We start from the raw sequence: 21,987 nt of genomic DNA on the forward strand, positions 1-21,987 counted from the left end.
AAGAGGAGAAGGGGACGACAGAGGATGAGATGGCTGGATGGCATCACTGACTCAATGGACATGAGTCTGAGTGAACTCCGGGAGTTGGTGATGGACAGGGAAGCCTGGCGTGCTGCATTTCATGGGATCGCAAAGAGTCGGACACGACTGAGTGACTGATCTGATCTGATCTGGGTTGGGGGAGTATATTCTCATTTCGCTCCCGCTGCTCAGAATGTTCACTACCATTTTTGTGGAGGGGTCCAGTAGTTGTCTGTTTCTGCCTTCAGGACTCTACTCAACAAAGATTTCTTGAGCACCTGCCATGTGACAGCCCCTGGTGAAGTGCTGGTGATAAGAGATTGACAGGCACTGCATGCCCTGGGGGCCATGGTGAGACACGTGTGACACAGTGAGACAAACACAGAGGCAGGCAAGAACTGCTGTGAGAGCCAATAGGATGCACCAACTGGGCTTTGGAAGGATCAGGAAAGACTTTATCCAGAGGGTGACTTATTTAATTGAACGTTGAAGAACTGACAGAATTCTCCACATAGGAAGGAAGGGATGAGACTGGAGAAACCAAGCACCAAGGTGCCCAGAATGTGACTAGTTAGGGGAATGATTAAGTCATGTTTTATGGATCCTGCCCTGGTCTTGGGTTAATCCTCTGGAAAGGCTGTGGCTTGTTCACATGGCACCTTCCTAGGTAAAAGGGCAGAGTTCAAGCTTGGTGAGTTGGGCAATCTACTCTACTGAATCACACTACTGCTCCTGGGCTAGGAGCCCTATGCTTTGATCCTGAGCTCTGGCTCCCACAGTCCTTATTACAACATGTTGCTGTCTTTCTCCTCAAGGTTAGGGACTACATGTGACTCTTCTCTCTATATTTCTGTGACAGCATCTTAAGCTGGGTTTCTTGAACTACCTACAGCATAATCATATGGGAGCAGGTTTAAAATGCAGATTTCCATCCCCTAGCAAGCACTACTGAAGCAAATATACTGGAGTGAGTGCTGGAAATCTTAATTTCTAATAAAGAAAAAGCCTGAGGTGGAAATACATTTTTAAAACATATTCCCCCAGATAATTCTGAGGGTCAGAATTCAATGGTCAGTTTATATCATAAATTCCGGGTAAATATATCCAAATGAGTATATTTCAAATTCCAAGTAACAGCTTTATAAACATAGTCCTTCTAAAGCCCTGGTTTTCAACCTTGGCTGCACACTGGAATCACCAGAGGAACATATAAAACTACTCTTGCTAAGTCTCAAGCCCAGAGATTCTGAGTTACTGGCATGGGTACAGCCTAGGCACTGGGGATTCTTTTCAGTTCCTGAAGGGATTCTGATGTGAATCAGACATCCTATAGAGACATCATCATCTGAGGAATTCCCGTGGTAGAGTCTTCAAGCCTCCTGACAAGTCGGTCCATGGAAGGGTAGTTGGGGGAAGGAGGGTAAAAAAACCCCAATGGCCGTGCCCCTGAGCTGGATAAAGGGAAGCTCAGCAAAAAGGTGCTCATGACCATCTAAAGTATGGTCATGAAATGGAAGGCATTTCCTTCTAGAAATGGAAGGAAGTGAAGAATTGCAACAGGTTGGAAGGAATTCTTTGATAAATAGCCTGATGTTTAAAATGATTACCCACCCCCATAGGGCATGCTATGAGGGGCAGACAATGATTTCCAAACTGTCTTATAAGAAGAATGAGCTCCATTAACTGCAGGAGTTTTGTTTTACTGGGTGGGAATTGAAATCTGGGGACAGAGCAGAATCGTTGATACCAGCAATTGGTGTTTCCCAACCTTGCCACTTTAAGCCTTCAGTTTTTCAACATACTGATCAAAAATGTAAAGCATATCACTTTGAAAGGGATCCAAATTACTAAACTCACTTGTCTCTGGATCTTCCCATCATCTCTTCTACCTTCCTGGAAAAAAGGCTCCTGGTCCAGGACCTGCCTCGGCACAGACAGTGACATCCAGTCCAGACTGCCACTGATAACAAAGGAAATATCAAAATATTCTTCCTTCTGAGATAGCATTTTTATTACAGCTATTGTAAAACCTCTAGCCAATTGAGATTACTTTTTTAATTGTGCAATTATAAAGTACATTTGTGAGCATGTTTCAGTGTTTTAAAAAAAATCCTTACTAATGCTGATACTTAATAAGCATTTTTAAAAACTTTATTTCTTTTCTTAGTCAATTATTAATCTTATTTAACAGGCACAAAAGTGAAAGGATAGGTTGCCTGGAAAGGGATCCTGAGCAGAAAATGCCATCTTTCTGGCAACTGGTTGGATGGCAAGGTGATAAACAGCTAGAGTTCCCAATGAGGGGGCATTACGGGTCTTGCAACAACCAGCTGAAGTCAACCTGGTTGCACCCACACAGCTAGCGCATTTTCAATGTCATGACCCCATTTGCTTGGGATGCTGCTAAAGAGGTCCCTTATCTTCACCTATAAACTACTAAGTAAACTAATTCAACAGGCATTTTATTTGAAACCAAGCCCTGAAGAAAGTGTTCAGCGGGTGTTTTCTCTTCTCTCTCTTCTCTATAATCTTGATAGGGAGAGAAAGTATATTTATCCATATTAAGCAGTTATACTGTATGTGTGTGTGTTCAGTCATGTCTGATTCTTTGAGACTCCAGGACTGTAGCACGCCAGGCTCCTCTGTCCATGGTGTTCTCCTGGCAAGAATACTGGAGTGAGCTGCCATTTCTTTCTACAGGGGATCTTCCCGAACCAGGGATCGACCCCAAATCTCCTATGTCATCTGCACTGGCAGGTGGATTCTTTACCACTGAGTCACCAGGGAAGCCCTAAGCAGTTATAGAGCCAAGTCTATCTCAGCATAGATTAGAGGATACACCATGTACCCACATTTTAAGTCGGTTACTTTATCTGCAAAATAATGATACTTACACACTGGGCTGCTACTAAGCAAAATAACTATACATCATTGAAACAAAATATTTAAATAACCTGAGCATTAAGTAACAGATCAAGAAATGTTACTTCTTTTCCATCTATTAATCGAGGGGAGAAAGAACTTAAAGATTATCCAGTCTAGTAATTTCATTTTAAAGATAAGGAAACTGAGACCCAGAAAAGTAAAATGACTTGCCCAAAGTCATAGCTAGGAACAGGCAGAGCAAATAAATAAAGGAATTGTGTGTATTTGTGTTTGGATTTCTCAGAAAATCAGGGCTCTCCAAAATTCCACACTGCCCTCTAAAATGAATGCCCTAGAACAATGACCTGAGATCACTTAAATGACAAAATATAAGTCCCCCGTCTAGGCATAAAGCCACGTTCATCTGTTTTCTGTTGAGAAAGCTGTTAATGGCTCTCACCCTACCTTTCCCAGTTGAAGCACAGAACTAAAACATTTGCAGCCTAAGGATTCCCTCCCACTGTTTGTAGATCAAACACAAACAGAAACAGTGGGAGACCAGGCCATCTCTAACTGAGAGAATCAATATCAATGAAACAGACAAAATCCCAAAATCTCAAAATAATGAAAACAAAGATATCCAAGTAATAAAATCTGCTAGAATCACAAAGACAACACAACTCCGATCTCAGCTGGCTCAAAGAAAGTGTCCATTAACAAGGGATTAACACAAGGGAAGTACACAGCCAGTCAATAGGAAATGAAAACATTTCACACAGTCTAGTCCCATTTGAGCCCACCCTTGGATTATGGATGAGGGTGTGTTCAGATGGTGTGGTTCTGACTAGAGAAAGAGTCTCCAGAAACCCTCAGCTATATTCCAACTTAAAGAAACATCCCAAACTGCTATTAGCTGGAGTGAAAATTTGGTACTGATGAGCCAGAAGATGAGACCATAGCACTGATTAACTGCTCTTTTTAGTCTTGTTCATTGTAATTTTCAGCAGACAGTGGGAAAGAAAGCCTTAATTACTGTAGTACCTTTTAAAATATGCATTTTAAAATATCAAAGTTCCTGAATGCCAGGGTGGGAGGGAAAGGGGGAAAAAAAAAACTGAAGTAAAACAAACAAAAAAAACCCACTGTGGAATAAAATTTTATTAGCTTATCATAAAATGGCATTTTCCATGCCCTATATGAAGATAATGTAGGCATTTTTTAATATAAAATACCATAATCTGAATGAAATCAGAAGCAAATCTCAAATGAATATAGTTGACTTGTAAGCATGAATTAATAATCAAATTCCTATGGTGGTTGTAATACTCTAGTTAATAGCCACACAGCCCATAAATGTGCATTCTCATGCTCTTACATGAAAAAATTCAAACATTTCATCAGGTTAACTTCTAAATTAAAATAATTATTTATTTTTGCTTATTTTTTGCTTTAATTTATGTTTTGCTTATTTATTCTATCTTGGGGGGAAGCTATAACTACACCCATCTGATCAGCATATCTGCAACCAGGTACAATAACTTCAGAGAAAACATTCTGTGAGTTTGCTGATGACTACCACCTGATCTGCCTCTTGAGAAATTTGTATGCAGGTCAGGAAGCAACAGTTAGAACTGGACGTGGAACAACAGACTGGTTCCAAATAGGAAAAGGAGTTCGTCAAGGCTGTATATTGTCACCCTGTTTATTTAACTTATATGCAGAGTACATCATGAGAAACGCTGGACTGGAAGAAACACAAGCTGGAATCAAGATTGCCGGGAGAAATATCAATAACCTCAGATATGCAGATGACACCACCCTTCTGGCAGAAAGTGAAGAGGAACTCAAAAGCCTCTTGATGAAAGTGAAAGTGGAGAGTGAAAAAGTTGGCTTAAAGCTCAACATTCAGAAAACGAAGATCATGGCATCTGGTCCCACCACTTCATGGGAAATAGATGGGGAAACAGTGGAAACAGTGTCAGGCTTTATTTTTCTGGGCTCCAAAACCACTACAGACGGTGACTGCAGCCATGAAATTAAAAGACGCTTACTCCTTGGAAGGAAAGTTATGACCAACTTAGATGGCATATTCAAAAGCAGAGACATTACTTTGCCAACAAAGGTTCGTCTAGTCAAGGCTATGGTTTTTCCTGTGGTCATGTATGGATGTGAGAGGTGGACTGTGAAGAAGGCTGAGCGCCAAAGAATTGATGCTTTTGAACTGTGGTGTTGGAGAAGACTCTTGAGAGTCCCTTGGACTGCAAGGAGATCCAACCAGTCCATTCTGAAGGAGATCAGCCCTGGGATTTCTTTGGAAGGAATGATGCTAAAGCTGAAACTCCAGTACTTTGGCCACCTCATGCGAAGAGTTGATTCATTGGAAAAGACTCTGATGCTGGGAGGGATTGGTGGCAGGAGGAGAAGGGGATGACAGAGGATGAGATGGCTGGATGGCATCACTGACTCGACGGACGTGAATCTGAGTGAACTCTGGGAGTTGGTGATGGACAGGGAGGCCTGGCGTGCTGTGATTCATGGGGTGGCAAAGAGTCAGACACGACTGAGCGACTGATCTGATCGATCTGAGCAACTCCAAGAAGATCCTCCATTCATAAAGATTGCCTGTCACTCATTATCAGAGAAATGCAAATCAAAACCACTATGAGGTACCATTTCACACCAGTCAGAATGGCTGCGATCCATAAGTCTACAAGCAATAAATGCTGGAGAGGGTGTGGAGAAAAGGGAACCCTCTTACACTGTTGGTGGGAATGCAAACTAGTACAGCCACTATGGAGAACAGTGTGGAGATTCCTTAAAAAACTGGAAATAGAACTGCCTTATGATCCAGCAATCCCACTGCTGGGCATACACACCGAGGAAACCAGAAGGGAAAGAGACACGTGTACCCCAATGTTCATCGCAGCACTGTTTATAATAGCCAGGACATGGAAGCAACCTAGATGCCCATCAGCAGATGAATGGATAAGAAAGTGTGGTACATATACACAATGGAGTATTACTCAGCCATTAAAAAGAATACATTTGAATCAGTTCTAATGAGATGGATGAAACTGGAACCTATTATACAGAGTGAAGTAAGCCAGAAAGAAAAACACCAATACGGTATACTAACGCATATATATGGAATTTAGAAAGATGGTAACAATAACCCTGTGTACGAGACAGCAAAAGAGACATTGATGTATAGATCAGTCTTATGGACTCTGTGGGAGAGGGAGAGGGTGGGGAGATTTGGGAGAATGGCATTGAAACATGTATAATGTCATGTATGAAACGAGTCGCCAGTCCAGGTTCGATGCACGATACTGGATGCTTGGGGCTGGTGCACTGGGACAACCCAGAGGGATGGTATGGGGAGGGAGGAGGGAGGAGGGTTCAGGATGGGGAACACAGGTATACCTGTGGCGGATTCATTTCGATATTTGGCAAAACTAATACAATATTGTAAAGTTTAAAAATAAAATTAAAAAAAAAAAAGATTGCCTGGCACTGTGGCCACAGCAAACTCTGTGGTCTGAACTGCAGAACTGCCTTGACCTGAAAATACAGCTTTTACACCTGGGAACTTATTACAACAAAAGGAAAAGAGTAACGAACAAAGAAGAGGGAATAGCCAAACTTTGAATCCCTCATAGAAACTGAGCCTGAAGAGGTTCAGGTCATTTTAATTGAAAATGTCCCAATTATCATCAGCTAAGGGGCCGTATTTCACACATGACTGACTAATCAGGACACACTATCAAGCATTTGATCTGCAACAGGACAGGATACTTAAAACTGGGACAGCCACAGAAGGTCTGACTAATCCGTGAGTTTCCCTATAATGGATTCTGCTGCTGTCTTAGAAGAAAGTAATATTTATGGTGATTTCTATTGTTCCTGCCTGAGTTCTGCAATCCAGGGTCTAACTCATCAACTGCTATCTCTGAAAAAAATCTCTCTTCCACAGCTTCCATGTCTACATGTTTGCATTCACAGGCTCACAATAATCACCCACTTGTTTCCTAATTATTAAAATACTTCTTGTTTTTATCTATAGCATCCCATGTCTCCTAAGAAGAAAATGCTATTTTACCAAAAATGTGAAGCTTAGTTCCAGTAACTTGCCACCCAAAGGCAAAGGATTTGAGGCAGCTCTTTGGGGCTAAAAACTATTAGTAAAAGCTTAGACAAAATAAGGAACAAAAGTTAGTTTTGGAATTGTTTTCTCTATCTAGCTAGAGAAAAATCTTTTTATGTAGAAAGTTTCCAAACCTTAAAAAAAAATCACTTAGCATTCCTGCTTTAAAAAAAAAAAAGACTATTTTATTTATTTATTTAATTTTTTTGGCCACAGCACATGGCATGTGGGATCTTAGTTCTCCGACCAGGGATTGAAACAGTGTCCCTTGCACTGGAAGCAGAGTCTTAACCAGTGGACTGCCAAGGAAGTCCTAGCATTCCTGCCTTAAAAAAAAAAAAAAATATCTAAACAGAACACCCACTACAGTGTTCTTGCCTGGAGAATCTCAGGGACAGGGAAGCCTGGTGGGCTGCCCCACCAGGGTCACTATGGGGTCACACAGAGTTGGACATGACTGAAGTGACTTAGCAGCAGTAGCAAACAGATACTATCTTAATATTGTACAGCTAAACTATATAGCCACTGTTGCTGCATTCATCATCATCCAAGGGAGATTATAAGGAAGGTGGGACACTAAACTTTCTCTGGTAGGATTTCAACATGGTGCCTGAAGTTACAAAACCTGTGTGCCAACTTGTGCCAGTCAAGCGTGGGAATGTGGTAGGGTCCTTAGGAGCCTGCAAAACATTTAAGACCTGAGTATGGGTTTTGGACTGAGATAACCTTGGAATCCAACCCCAAAGTGACAGGTGTTAAATTACTTGTCTAATCAGTCTCTTCTTACTTCTTGCTAAAGAATCCAGCTTTAAGTTCATTATTCAGACAAAAAATACTGCCCTTGAGTTTTCTTGCAGATAGAAGTAGCCATGAGACATGTTCTGTCCAATGAGATGCTGGATATGATTCTGAGGAAATTTTTAAATTATTATAAGAAGGGAAGTCTCAGTTGGCAGGGTCCTTCACCTCTCTATCCTCCCCTGTTCCTGCTAGAGATCTAGTAATCACACAGCAGTGATGAATCCAAAGACAGAAGCCAACTTACTCTGAATGGCAGAGAGAAAAGACACAAAGAGGGTCTTTGAGCCAATGCAGTAACCCTAGATGGCCTCCCCACAATACCTTGTTGCATGGGCCAAGTAAATTCCAACTTGCATAAGCCACAAGGTGTCAAGTGTTCTAGTATTTGCAATTAGGCATTTCTCAGAGATAAACCAGTGTCTCGGAGCTTCATTTCTTCACCTACAGAATGGGGATCTAATCTTTATCAACTTTGAAGATTTGCTGTAAAGCCTCATTGTACGTGCATGCTCTGTTGCTTCAGTTGTGTCTGACTCTTTGCGACCCCGTGGACTGTAGCCTGCCAGGCTCCTCGGTCTATGGGATTTTCCTGGCAAGAATACCAGAGAGGGTTGCCACGCCCTCCTCCAGGATCTTCCTGACTCAGGGATCAAATCTAAGTCTCATGTGTCTCTGGCCTGCAGGCAGATTCTTTACCACTGAGGCATCAGGGAAGCCCTAGTTGATATACCTATAATTCCTAGCCCAACGCCTAACTCAGTAATAGCTAGAGGCTGTTATTATTATTATTTATTGGTAAGACTGAAATGAGTATTTCTTTTTCTTTCCAGAAACTTAAAGGAGCAGAGCTCACCTTTCCCTGAGCTGGGGACTGTTCTGGGCAAAAAGTTGAGGTCATATTGGGTTGGAAGCCTTAGTTTAGTAGGATGATCTATAAATAGTCAATATCCAAAAACTTCATCCTTCTGTTCTTACTTTAGGAGATTTTTCTGGCTTACTGCTAATGCATACTAGCTGTTTCTAACACTCAGCAAGCTGTTGCGTTGTTTATACTGAAACCAAATTCCTTGACTATATTTCATTCCTGACACAATAATCACAGCAGCAAACTGCAAAATTAGCATTTAATAGGGCATTTCAATTAAAAGCTAGAGAAGTATTCTCTGAACAGATTCTTGCCTCTAAAGATAACATTTTCTTTTTTTTTTTCTTGAGTATGTGCAATTGCCATAACTCTGCTTTATTTAATGTGATATGCTTTTGGCTTCCTGGTTCCAATTTTGAGGACAAAATGACCAATTGTGGCTTTTTCAACTTGTATAAATTAGTTTCAGGAGACGGCTGTTGATTTTTGGACTAGCACAAACATTACAAGGGACTCAAAAATTATTTTGATCATGTGTGGTGATATAGAACATCCCTACAACTCAGCCCAATAACAATAACACCTCTTTTTCTGAACTTCAGCTAACTGAATTAAGAATGTTAATCAATGAAGGGTGAGATTTGGTCTAAGACAGATAAAAGAGCCCCTATTTGCTAGGCAGCCTGTTTGAGGAGTGGTAACCTAGACAGCACATTAAAAAGCAGAGACATTACTTTGTCAACAAAGGTCCATCTAGTCAAGGCTATGGTTTTTCCAGGGGTCATGTATGGATGTGAGAGTTGGACTATAAAGAAAGCTGAGCACAGAAGAATTGATGCTTTTGAACTGTGGTGTTGGAGAAGACTCTTGAGAGTCCCTTGGACTGCAAGGAGATCCAACCAGTCCATTCTAAAGGAGATCAGCCCTGGGTGTTCATTGGAAGGACTGATGTTGAAGCTGAAGCTCCAATACTTTGGCCACTTGATGCGAAGCACTGACTCATTTGAAAAGACCCTGATGCTGGGAAAGATTGAGGGCAGGAGGAGAAGGGGACGACAGAGGATCAGATGGTTGGATGGCATCACCGACTCAATGGACATGGGTTTGGGTGGACTCCGGGAGCTGGTGATGGACAGGGAGGCCTGGCGTGCACGGGGTCGCAAAGAGTCGGTGGGGTCGCAAAGAGTCAGACACGACTGAGCGACTGAACTGAACTGAACTAGAGAAAAAAGCTATAATGAGTCTCTCCATCAGTAAAGCAGTTTTCCATACTATAAAAATTCCAGTCCACTATTCTGAGGTATTTTAAGCTGCTCAGTTTCCTAGAGGAAGTTGTACTGCTAGCATTGTCCAACAGAAACAGTATGAACTACACATGCCAGCCACATATGTAATTTTAAGTTTTTTAGTAGTCATATTTTTTAAAAAGTAGAAAGACACAGGTAAAATTAATTTCAATAATATGTTTTGCCTAAAAGTATATCCAACATATTACCATTCCAACATGTAATCAATAAAAAAGCTAATGAGATATTTTTTACCTTTTGGTAATAAATACTTAAAATCTAGTGTATATTTTATACTTACAGCACATATCAGTGTAGTCTAGTCACATTTCAGGTGTTCAATGCCACACGTGGCCAGTGGCTAACCTCTTAGATTGTAAGCACTAAAATTTCATGTGCTGCCTTGATCTCTTTGCGCCTCACAGGCCAAGTCCTAACTCAGTTCTCCTGCTCTTGCCAGATATGCCTCCCTCCCCCTCGGGGGGACAGGCTTCCTATCCAGCTAGTTCCCCTGGCAGCCAGACCAGCTGCTCCCTACATGGTCCTCCACCTAATGAGTTTCACCTTTCTGCAAGCCTGTGGCATTTTTCAAACAATCCTCCTGTGGGAACCAGACTTATCCCACCCTCTTGTTACTACAGAGCCAGCCTCCTACAGCCCCTGCTGCTTCACTCTGCAACCTGTGTGTGGCGCTGCATAGTATGTGGTGTCCTCCCCAGGCTGTGAGTATACGGGACAAGAAAACTGCTGTCAGGATCATCTGTTCTGTCCAGTATCACATATTCAGTCCTCCCTGGAACCTTGGGGTAAGACTCTCTCTCCTACCCACGAGATTAAGAGAATATGAGCAAAACAACAGCATGAGTCTTTTTTTTTCAATTGGAGGCTAATTACTTTACAATATTGTGGTTGTTTTTGCCATAAATTCACATGAATCAGCAGTGGGGGTACATGAGTTCCCCATCCTGAACGCCCCCCTCCCACCGCCCTCCCCATCCCATCCCTCAGGTTCATCCCAGTGCACCAGCCCTGAGCACCCTGTCTCATGCATCCAACCTGGACTGGCGATCTAATTTACATATGATAATACTACATGTTTCAATGCCATTCTCTCAAATCATCCCACCCTCGCCTTCTCCCTCAGAGTCCAAAAAGTCTGTTCTTTACATCAGTGTCTCTTTTGCTGTCTCGCATATAGGGTCATCGTTACCATCTTTCTAAATTCCACATATATGCGTTAATATACTGTATTGGTGTTTTTCTTTCTGACTTACTTCGCTCTGTATAATAGGAATGCATGAGTCTTTTATAGTCAATTTTTCAAAATATCTGGAAGGATTTGGAGTCAGCTCTTAGCTTTCCAATATTTATATTTATAGCACATTGTAATTTACATTTACCTTGCCTGAAAAGGTTTGGTGGTAACTTTGTAACATATTTTCTTACTTGGTTAATATTTTTGATATTTCCTGGTACTGATCTTTAACTCAGCTTTGCAGATAGTTACGTGTTGGTTCTGCATTATCTTGTTGGAACTTCTGGTTTTTAGCATTCATGCTGAAGATGACCAATAAAACATCGTTATTAGGCAATATTATGAGTTTCCTTCAAAGATAAAGGCCTTCTCCACGGCAAACCGCTCATTTAGGCTGGAAAGGATGACATATGCCTGGCAAGTGTGCTGCCACTGCTCTTCCTGTGCCTGTGGCAAAATCATTAAGCCACTTCTCCACCTCAGAATCTCTTAGCATTCCAAAGGAAATCTGATTGTTATTTCTGGTCTAGAATCTCCGAGCTATCCTGAGCCTTCTACATGATCCCCAAACTCTAAACAGGAATCAGGAGGCTGCCTCCCTCTCTTCCACCATTCTACTTCCACACATCTTTTGAATATATTTTTGTCTTCTTCATGTACCTTGTGCAAACTCTCATCCAGGTCTTTGGCAGGTCTAAGGTAGCCCATCAGATTCAAGGTGCAATGGGTCTTTCAGACTCCAATACCTCTAGCTTCCTTCCATCCTCCACTCTGCTGCCCAGGTGGTATAGAACTCAGAGCTTATTTATGACTTTTTATTTTAAACATTTCCAACTGCGCCCTACTCTTATGGGGTAACACCCAAATCCCTTAGACTGGTAATCAAGACCCTTAAAAATCAAGCCCCAGTCTGTCCTTTCATTTTAGTCTTCACTCACCTAATCTCATGCATCCCTGTTCCAAACTATTTCCCATCAGTTCAGTTCAGTTCAGCAACTCAGTCATGTTCAACTCTTTGCGACCCCATCACCAACTCCCAGAGTCCACCCAAACCCATGTCCATTGAGCCGGTGATGCCATCCAACCATCTCATCCTCTGTCGTCCCCTTCTCCTCCTGCCCTCAATCTTTCCCAGCATCCGGATCTTTTCCAATGAGTCAGCTCTTCACATCAGGTGGCCAAAGTATTGGAGTTTCAGCTTCAACATCAGTCCTTCCAGTGAACACCCAGGACTGATCTCCTTTAGGATGGACTGGTTGGATCTCCTTGCAGTCCAAGGGACTCTCAAGAGTCTTCTCCAACACCACAGTTCAAAAGCATCAATTCTTCTGTGCTCAGCTTTCTTTATAGTCCAACTCTCACATCCATACATGACCACTGGAAAAACCATAGCTTTGACTAGAGGGACCTTTGTTGACAAGGTAATGTCTCTGCTTTTTAATATGCTGTCTAGGTTGGTCATAACTTTCCTTCTAACCATACACCCCACATTAACCTAGAACCTTCATGCCATGATACCTCTTTTTAAAATATCTATTTATTTATTGGCTGTGCTGGGTCTCCGTTGCTGTGTGGGCTTTCTCTAGTTGCAGTGAGTGGGGGCTACTCTCTAGTTGTGATGCGTGGGCTTCTCATTGTGGTGGCTTCTCTTGTTGAGGAGCCTGGACTCTAGGGTGCTTGGGCTTCAGTAGTTGTGGCGAGAGGGCTTAGTTGCCCTGTGGGATGTGGAGTTTCCCCAGACCAGGGAATGAATCCATGTTCCCTGCATTGGCAGGAGGATTCTTAACCACTGGACCACGAGGGAAGTCTCTATGGTATCTTTATGGACACTACTCTCTACATGGCTTGCCCCTAATTCCTACCTAAAAGAAACGATAGACTGAATTGAGCTTACTAAAATTACACAGCAATGCAGGACACTGTCCATGAGTTCTCCCTCCAGGGCCGTGCACAATCCCCTCCATCAGCCATGCCAGACATAACAGGTAGCTTTTGAGTCTCGGCTGCTCCCAACAGATTTATTTGTGTGATCTGCTTTATCAGTAAAAGTAACTATAAAGAAAAGTTCATCCATAACACAACATGAAATAAAAGTTGAATTTCACTTAGCTTTGTAAGAATGACTCCTAGGACAGTATAAAGAACACCACCTCTGCATTCATTCAGAAGGGCCTGGAAATCCTAGCTTTTTCAATTAGAAGAGATATTTTGCTTCTCTTGCCTCAGTTTTCTCATCTGTAAAAAGCAATAAGTTACTTACCTCCAGAAGTTCTGAAGGATTTAATGAAAAATTCCTCACTATATACTTACACAGAACATATAAATGGTACTATTATTATGTAATTTCACAAGCTTATTTTTAACAACTATCACAGGAATTGTCTTAGAAAACTCTCTTTGATTGGAAAAAATACTTTAATAAATACCTACTATAGATTATGCCTTCCCTCATAGCTCAGTTGATAAAGAATCCACCTGCAATGCAGGAGACCCGGTTTGATTCCTGGGCCAGGAAGATCCCCTAGAGAAGGGATAGGCTACCCACTCCAATATTCTTGGGCTTTCCTTGTGGCTCAGCTGGTAAAGAATCTGCCCACAATGTCGAAGACCTGGGTTCGATCCCTGGGTTGGGAAGACTCCCTGGAGAATGGAAAGGCTACCCACTCCAGTATTCTGGGCGACTTTCACTTTCACTTTTCACTATAGAATATGGGACCACAAAAGCCTCTTTTTTTTTTTTTTTACTTGTTTTTTAATATCACAAGAATACACCATTTGTGATGACCCCACCAGTGATTAGAATCAGAGGGTAGAGGTATTTTGCTATCTCCAGTGCCTGGCATCTAGTAAAAGCAGAAAGCGTCCTTAGATATAGCCTGGTAACTAGGCTACTGTTAGAGTTTCTTTCCCCTTGACAGTCATTTACCTACCTATTTCAGCCTGGAGAAAGTTTAGATTTTTCTTCCTGAAAATAGATGCTTTAAACAGAAGACACAGGGGTGTAGAGACTCACCAGGGAGGGAGAGGAGCACGAGAAGAGGGAATGTGCCCAGACAAATTTCTCCCCCTTCATCCCTCTCTAAGGCTGGCAACTGAGAAAATTATCATCTTAAATAACAAGAAAAAAGGGAGTGAATATTTATTGAGTATCTACCTCACTCATGTACTTTGCTAGTACTTTATTATAATTAAAAACAATATTAGCTATCATTTAAAAACTAAGCATTTGCTATACTTTGGCCACCTGAGGCAACGAACGGACTCATTGGAAAAGACCTTGATGCTGGGAAAAATTGAAGGCAGGAGGAGATGGAGACGACAGAGGACGAGATGGTTGGATGGCATCACCGACTCGATGGACATGAGTTTGAGCAAACTCCAGGAGTTGGTGATGGACAGGGAAGCCTGGCGTGCTGCAATCCATGGGGTCGCAAAGAATCGGACATGACTGAGTGACTGAACAGAACTGAGGCATTGTACTAATTGTCTTACATCTGTTTTTTTCAGTTCATCCTCATGACCATGTTATGAAGCATTATAGGAGATGGAAACAGGAGATAGAGGAGGAAGTAGAAGCTCAGAAAGGCTAAGTCATTTACCCTAGGTTGAATAGATAGTTATCCTAATTCCAGCACCTGGAACATAGAAGCTGGAGCCACCCGACTTCAGTACCTGTGCTCTTTTCCAGGTACCACAGTACCTCTCAAAAGGCAAAGAGCTCCATGGGAAGGATTGCCCTTTCTTATTAATTTTCATATACCCAGTCCTACTTGGAATCCCTCACTCATAGTAGGTGCTCAGTAAATGTTTATAGAATGAATAATAGCAGAGAAAAGACTGGAGAATAGTACAGGTGTTGCAAAGAAGCAATCGAGGGATTGAGAAAAGGGACAAGTGGATGTCCTTCATAATTCAGAGTGACACTACAGAACACACCGCACCATCCTTGGATGGCTACATTAAATGATGTCCACACCTGATTTACACGGTCAGAAATAAAGTCAACTGCAGCAACTATCATTTTGTGAGCCTGGTCGGGCTCTTCATACCTGCTGATTTTCATTAAATGCTGTTTAGAAAAATAATTGTGTGACTCTGCCCTGTTGGCATTAAATATAAATCGTTGGTTTGGCTGCTAAAATACAACATTCAAGGAGTGCAGAGAGAGGGGCAATTTAAAAAAATGCTTTAGCTGAAGACAGGAGCTACTAGATGGCTTCCCATCGCAATCGGCCACACGTGTGTGGCTCGCTCTGCTGGAGGCGCTGTGCTGTCCGTGTCACAGAGCCATCAGTCACGGATTATGGGCTGCAAGGGGTGCCTGGGTTTAATCTCATTTTTGAATGAATTAATATTATTAGTTTTGACAAATTAATGGTATTAAATGTGCAAGGTTAGTGTGAATTATGTCCACATCCACCTATTACTAGAGGTGCCTTACTCTTGTGTGAAAGCTTATTGAATAGATTCAGTGGAATTGTCTTTTCTATTTTCTAAAATATTTTCTTTGAAGCCTTCAAAATATGGACTAGTATATCTATGGACACGAGTTTCCTGATACAAATCAGTACTTAAGTCCATGCTATGAGGGGCTATACAACTGAGTCAACCGGATGAAGATATAAGTTTCTTGTAGTTTATTATTTATTACAGATAATAAACTAATCACTGGGGAAATGCTATCTTCTAGAAAAGTTTCAAGTCTCCCCTCCTGCTCTTTTCCCTTCCAATTAAAAAAAAGTCAGTGCTAAGATATACCCATTTCCTTTGCAGGGAAGGAAGGAAGGTAGGAAGGGAGGGAAGAAGGAAGAAAGGAAGAAAAACAGGCCCATATGCTTCTGTGTATCGTTTTCAATTTGAAATCTAAATGAAACACATATTGTTAGAGTATTATGTCAGCAGAACTAAATTTCATGCCCATGGTTGATCACATATGAATGCGCACAAATGATCTTTTAAATAAAAATTTTGGACTTTCCTGGTGGTCCACTGGTTAAGAATCCACCTGTCAATGCAGGGGACAGGGGTTTGATCCCTAGTCTGGGAAGATTCCACATGCTGAGAGGCTACTAAGCCCTCGAGCCACAACTACTGAACCTGCACTCTATAACTCGTGCTGCACAACAAGAGAAGCCCCCACGATGAGAAGCTCGCATACCACACCTAGAGAGTAGCCCTCTTCATCGCGCTTAGCAGTGAAGACCCAGAACGACCAAAAATAAAATAAATAAATAAAAGAGAAACAGTTAATGTTAGTATTATGTTTAACTCAATATTTTATTTCAACACATAATCAATATGAAAAACTTAGGTATTTTACTTTCTCTTTTTCAGATTAAGTCTTTGTTCCAGTATGTCTTGTATACAACAGTACATCTCAATACGCAATAGCCATTAGTGGCCAGACTTTCTTTCTCCCAGTCCAACTTATCCTACTGACCAGATCATTTCATACCATTTTCAATGTTTCAAAGCATTTCCTTCCCCAAACTATCTAATTTCTACTCATTTTATATCTTTCAATTTAATAAATATGTATTATTTAATACCAACTATAAAAAATGAAGGAAATATTTCCTACTTTTGAGCCATTTACCTGTTTGATGAAGAGTGCCCTACTCGGAACTAAGGGCTCCTCCTCCCTCCCCGTCATGTTTTATATGCACCTGCCTTAATGTACGGAGAAGGCAATGGCACCCCACTCCAGCACTCTTGCCTGGAAAATCCCATGGACGGAGGAGCCAGGTGGGCCGCAGTCCATGGGGTCGCTAAGAGTCGGACAAGACTCAGCAACTTCACTTTCACTTTTCACTTTCATGCATTGGAGAAGGAAATGGAAACCCACTCCAGTGTTCTTGTCTGGAGAATCCCAGGGACGGGGGAGCCTCCTGGGCTGCCGTCTATGGGATGGCACAGGGTCAGACACGACTGAAGCGACTTAGCAGCAGCAGCAGCAGCCTTACTGTAATTGTTGGCCTTTCTGCATGCAGGGAATGGCTAGAGAGACAGAGCACCGATTCTGCTTATAAGAGAGATTTTTTCTTATTTACTAGTGATAAATATAATTTTGTATCACTGAGGCTTAAATTGGAAGAGCCTTCAGAAGGTGGGATGGTTAATTTTATGTGTCAACTTGACTAGGCCATGGGGTATCCAGGTATTTGGTAGAACATGATGATGTCTCTGTGAGGGAAATTTCAGATACAATTAACATTTAAATCAGTTGACTGAGTAAACTGAATTGCCCTCCATAATATGGGTGGGCCTCATCCAATCAAGGTCTAAACAGAACAAAAGACTGACCTTCCCCAAGTAACAGAATTCTTTGTCTGAAGGCTTTAGAACTGAGCAGCTTTTTTTTTTTTTTTTTTTGGCCTTCAAACTCAAACTGAAGCATGAGCTCTTCCCAGGTTTCGAGTCTGCTTGCCTCCAGATGAGAACTATGCCATCAACTTTCCTGCTGACTCACCAGCCTCCATAATTACATGAACCAATTCCTTATAATAAATAAATAAATATCCTATTGGTTCTATTTCTCTGGAGAACCCTGACTAATACAGAAGGCATTTCATCCAACCTCCTCTTTCTAGAGTTGAATCAACTACGGCAAAGAGAGATTAGTGACTTGCTTAAGGTCACACATGGATGGATCAGGATGGATCAGTACCAGAAACCAAGTCCTTAAATTCCTACCTTCAGTGCTCTTGCACACTGTACCCATGTGTACAGTTCCACACTGGCATTTTACATTCACACACACATTTTAAAAAGGGAAGTAACGTACTTCAATGAGAACTTTGCTTTTATACATAGCAGGAAATACTTTTGGAACTCAAGTCATGATTAAATAGTCCATCTGGAGGAGGGCATGGCAACCCACTCCAGTATTCTTGCCTGGAGAATCCCATGGACTGAGGAGCCTGGCAAGCTACAGGGTCGCAAAGGGTCAGACATGACTTAGGCAACCGATCATGCATGCACAGTTACATGAAGAGAATTCATTACTTAGGAGGCCCATTAAGGTTGGTGGTAAAACAGCTGTGGTTTTTCAATCAGTGGATAAACCTGGCTGGAACTGTGGCCGTATCAGTGGATCTGGCTTAATGATTTTATGAGTAAGCTGACCTGACATCTGAGGTTTCTGTTTGGCACATTCTCCTAGTACACTGTGTTCCAACCCAGAAGTGTCAGAACATTGAGAAGCTCAGGGGTCTATGTTAGAAAATAGCAAAGCTGGAGTGAGCCAGAGACACCAGCACAGAGGCAGCACTTGGCTGCTGAGATAGCCTCTCTTCACCAAGGAGAGTGAGAAGAGTAGCCACTGTCTACTGGGTGCCATGAGCCAGACAGCCTGCTAAGCCTTCCGCTGGAATTCATCATTTAATACAATAGTAATTCTGTGAGGAGGTGCTGTCTTTACCCCCTTTTTTTACCTGTGGTGAAACTGGGGTACACAAAGGTCAGGAAATGGTGGGTCTGGGGTCCAGCTCCAGTGGTCTGGCTGAAGAGCCTGTGCCTTTAACACACAGAAGCTTCGGCATATTTCCTCAGAAAACTTGAAGTTTTACATTTAATTCAAATATCTGACTTTCACCACTGTATCCCGGGTTAGAGTGAGGAGACCTGAGTTAGTCCTAGCTCTGCCACTAGTTAGCCACTTGCCCTCCGGCAAGCCACACCACCGCTCTAGGCAACCATTTCCTCATTTACAAATTATGTTGTCAGTTTAATTCCCACAACCACACCTAGCTATGAAGTCCTATGAGCCTAATCCCTCACTCGGAGATTATCCTATTTAAACCTTAGTTTTATCATTGTGGTTGTTGTTTAGTCCCTAAATTGTGTCCGACTCTTTGCGACCCCATGGACTGCAGCATGCCAGGCTCCTCTGTCCTTCACTGTCTCCTGTGAAGGTTTGCTCAGATTTATGTCTACTGAGTCAGTGATGCTACCTAACCATCTCATCCTCTGCCGCCCTCTTCTCCTTTTGCCTTCAATCTTTTCCAGCAACAGGGTCCTTTTCAATGAGTCAGCTCTTCGCATCAGGCGGCCAAAATATCAGACCTTCAGCTTCAGCATCAGTCCTTCCAATGAATATTCAGGACTGATTTCCTTTAGGATGGACTGGTTGGATCTCCTTGCTGTCCAAGGGATTCTCAAGAGTCTTCTTCAGCACCACAGTTCAAAAGCATCAGTTCTTCAGTGCTCAGCCTTCTTTATGGTCCAACTCTCACATCCATACATGACTAATGGAAAAACCATAGCTTTGACTATATGGACCTTTGTTGGCAAAGTGATGTCTCTGCTTTTTAATACACTGTCTAGGTTTGTCATAGCTTTTCTTCCAAGAAGCAAGCATTTTTTAATTTCATGGCTGCAGTCACCATCTGCAATGATTCTGGAGCCCAAGAAAATAAAATCTGTCACTGCTTCCACTCTTCCCTCTTCTATTTGCCATGAAGTGATGAGACTGGATGCCATGATCTTAGTTTTTTGAATGTTGAGTTTTAAGCCAACTTTTTCACTCTCCTCTCTTATCACTACATAGATTCCTAAAATTTTTTTCCTTATATTCAGGAGAAAATTTAATAATAAATAGATGACTTAACTAATTTGTGAGTAAAATTCTGAGGGTATATATTTTATCCTCTGAATGATATTTTAACATCATACCCTTCTAATATTTTCAAATGGGATCAGAAAAGAGAAAGGATTTCAGGAGGAATTTTTCTAAGAGAAGGCCGAGACTTGTGTTAAGGGAAGTCCCCATAAAACAATGATTCTTTTGGTTGAGTAGAGACAATTGTTCATCTTCCTGATCTTCGTGTGTGTGTGTGTGTGTGTGCGCCAAAGCTGCTGCTTTCAAACTTGAGTCTTGCCAGTCTCTAACTCCTTCTAAGTGCTTCTGTAAAGATTCTGGGTGTTCTTTTTGTACCACACCTACCAACCCCCAAGTAGGTACTAATCCCCCACAGTGACTAGCCCTAACCAATATTTAAGTGCTTAATTTTTTTCAAGCTCTGTTTGTTTTGCCCATGACACTAATTTATGGTTAGGTTATAACACTGGCTATTTAAATTGCTGGGGACTTCATTTGTGGGAGAGAAAAATCCCTCAAGTATTGTTTATCATTATTTTTGTTTTAAAATTCTTACAGGTTTTCTCTCCACACTTTATCTCATTCTAGGTATTTTAGGAAAAACTAACAGTGAACTTGTCTGAGTAAAACTGCCCTGAGCTATTCTTTAAGTTAATTATCACTTCTTTTGGTTCTGTGAATGGCTGTTCAATGACACTGTCAGCAAGTGGAATGAACCAAATTACTTTAATTATGGAGTAATTGCACAGAGTGATGGTAATTAAATCTTGATCAGTTTAAGTGAGTGAATTAATTGCTCTAACTTGGAATGCACACCACAGCAAGAGGAGTTGTTTTGTAGTTTAATTAACACCATCCACTAAAGTCTTATCGTATCTAAAATGTAGACAATTAATGAGTTTGATATTATTCTCACCTTCACAAGAACTAGGACAGAATACATGCTGAGAAAGGTAGTGTACTAAGGGAATGACAGAAAACTTAATATTCTTGTCACTTGTATAGATATACTGGTTGCAATCTCTACTTTGCCTTCTGGAGAAATGTGCAAATAGGAATATTTCCATGTAATTAGCTTCTGGCCCCATTTCATTTCAACATTCCCTGATCTATGCAACAGTATACATTTCCAAATTTGTTTAAGTCTTAAATTTCTACCACCTGGATTTCATTGTGAATCATACATCATTTACTTCCTTTTAGTTTGAAGGAGTACTACCCTTATGAAGGTGTGCCTGGTGTCTTCATAAAATTTGATCATTTATCAATCACTTATTGGATATAGATTTCCACACCTGTTTTATTATCCATTCCCCAGTCCTAGTAAATGCTTTATGTTTTTAGAGGAACTTTCCTGCCAAGATCCAGATAAGTGATGTTCAGCCTTGACCATAAATTAAACCTACAAAGCTTTAAAACATTATTCATGCCCAGGTAGCCCTCCAGAATTTAGAGGGTAGATCCAGGCAGGTTTCAAAAGCTCCTTGCTGCTGCTGCTGCTGCTAAGTCACTTCAGTCGTGTCCGACTCTGTGCGATCCCATAGACGGCAGCCCACCCGGCTCCCCCATCCCTGGGATTCTCCAGGCAAGAACACTGGAGTCGGTTGCCATTTCCTTCTCCAATGCATGAAAGTGAAAAGTGAAAGTGAAGTCACTCAGTCGTGTCCGACTCTTAGCGACCCCATGGACTGCAGCCTACCAGGCTCCTCCGTCCATGGGATTTTCCAGGCAAGAGTACTGGAGTGGGTTGCCACTGCCTTCTCCGTCAAAAGCTCCTTAGGTGATCCTAATGTGCACCACAGGTCAAGAACCATTGATTTAGAAAGTTCACACAGCTCATCGATTAACTCTCAGAGGAAGATGGTATTATCACAAATTTTCAGGTGGAGACCCTCTGGGTTGGTCATGTGGTCAGGACAGAATTTGAGGATTAAGACCTGGGTGTAATCCTCGGACCCTCTGCTGATGCCTCTTAAGAGCCAATTCTTCATAGTTGTTTTACACCTGTGCACTAGAATAAATCAAATTGATAATTCCCAGTTTACAAACTAGAGAAACAAAGAAAAGGAACACGACTTATTTAGGCATCTTGGGCATTCTCTTATTAAGCTCCAAATAAGAAAAGATGTAGTGTTCTCAGCCCCAAGACTG

This window comes from Bos indicus x Bos taurus, chromosome 10 (genome assembly GCF_003369695.1).
Source record: "Bos indicus x Bos taurus breed Angus x Brahman F1 hybrid chromosome 10, Bos_hybrid_MaternalHap_v2.0, whole genome shotgun sequence".
NCBI classification, from domain to species: Eukaryota; Metazoa; Chordata; class Mammalia; order Artiodactyla; family Bovidae; genus Bos; species Bos indicus x Bos taurus.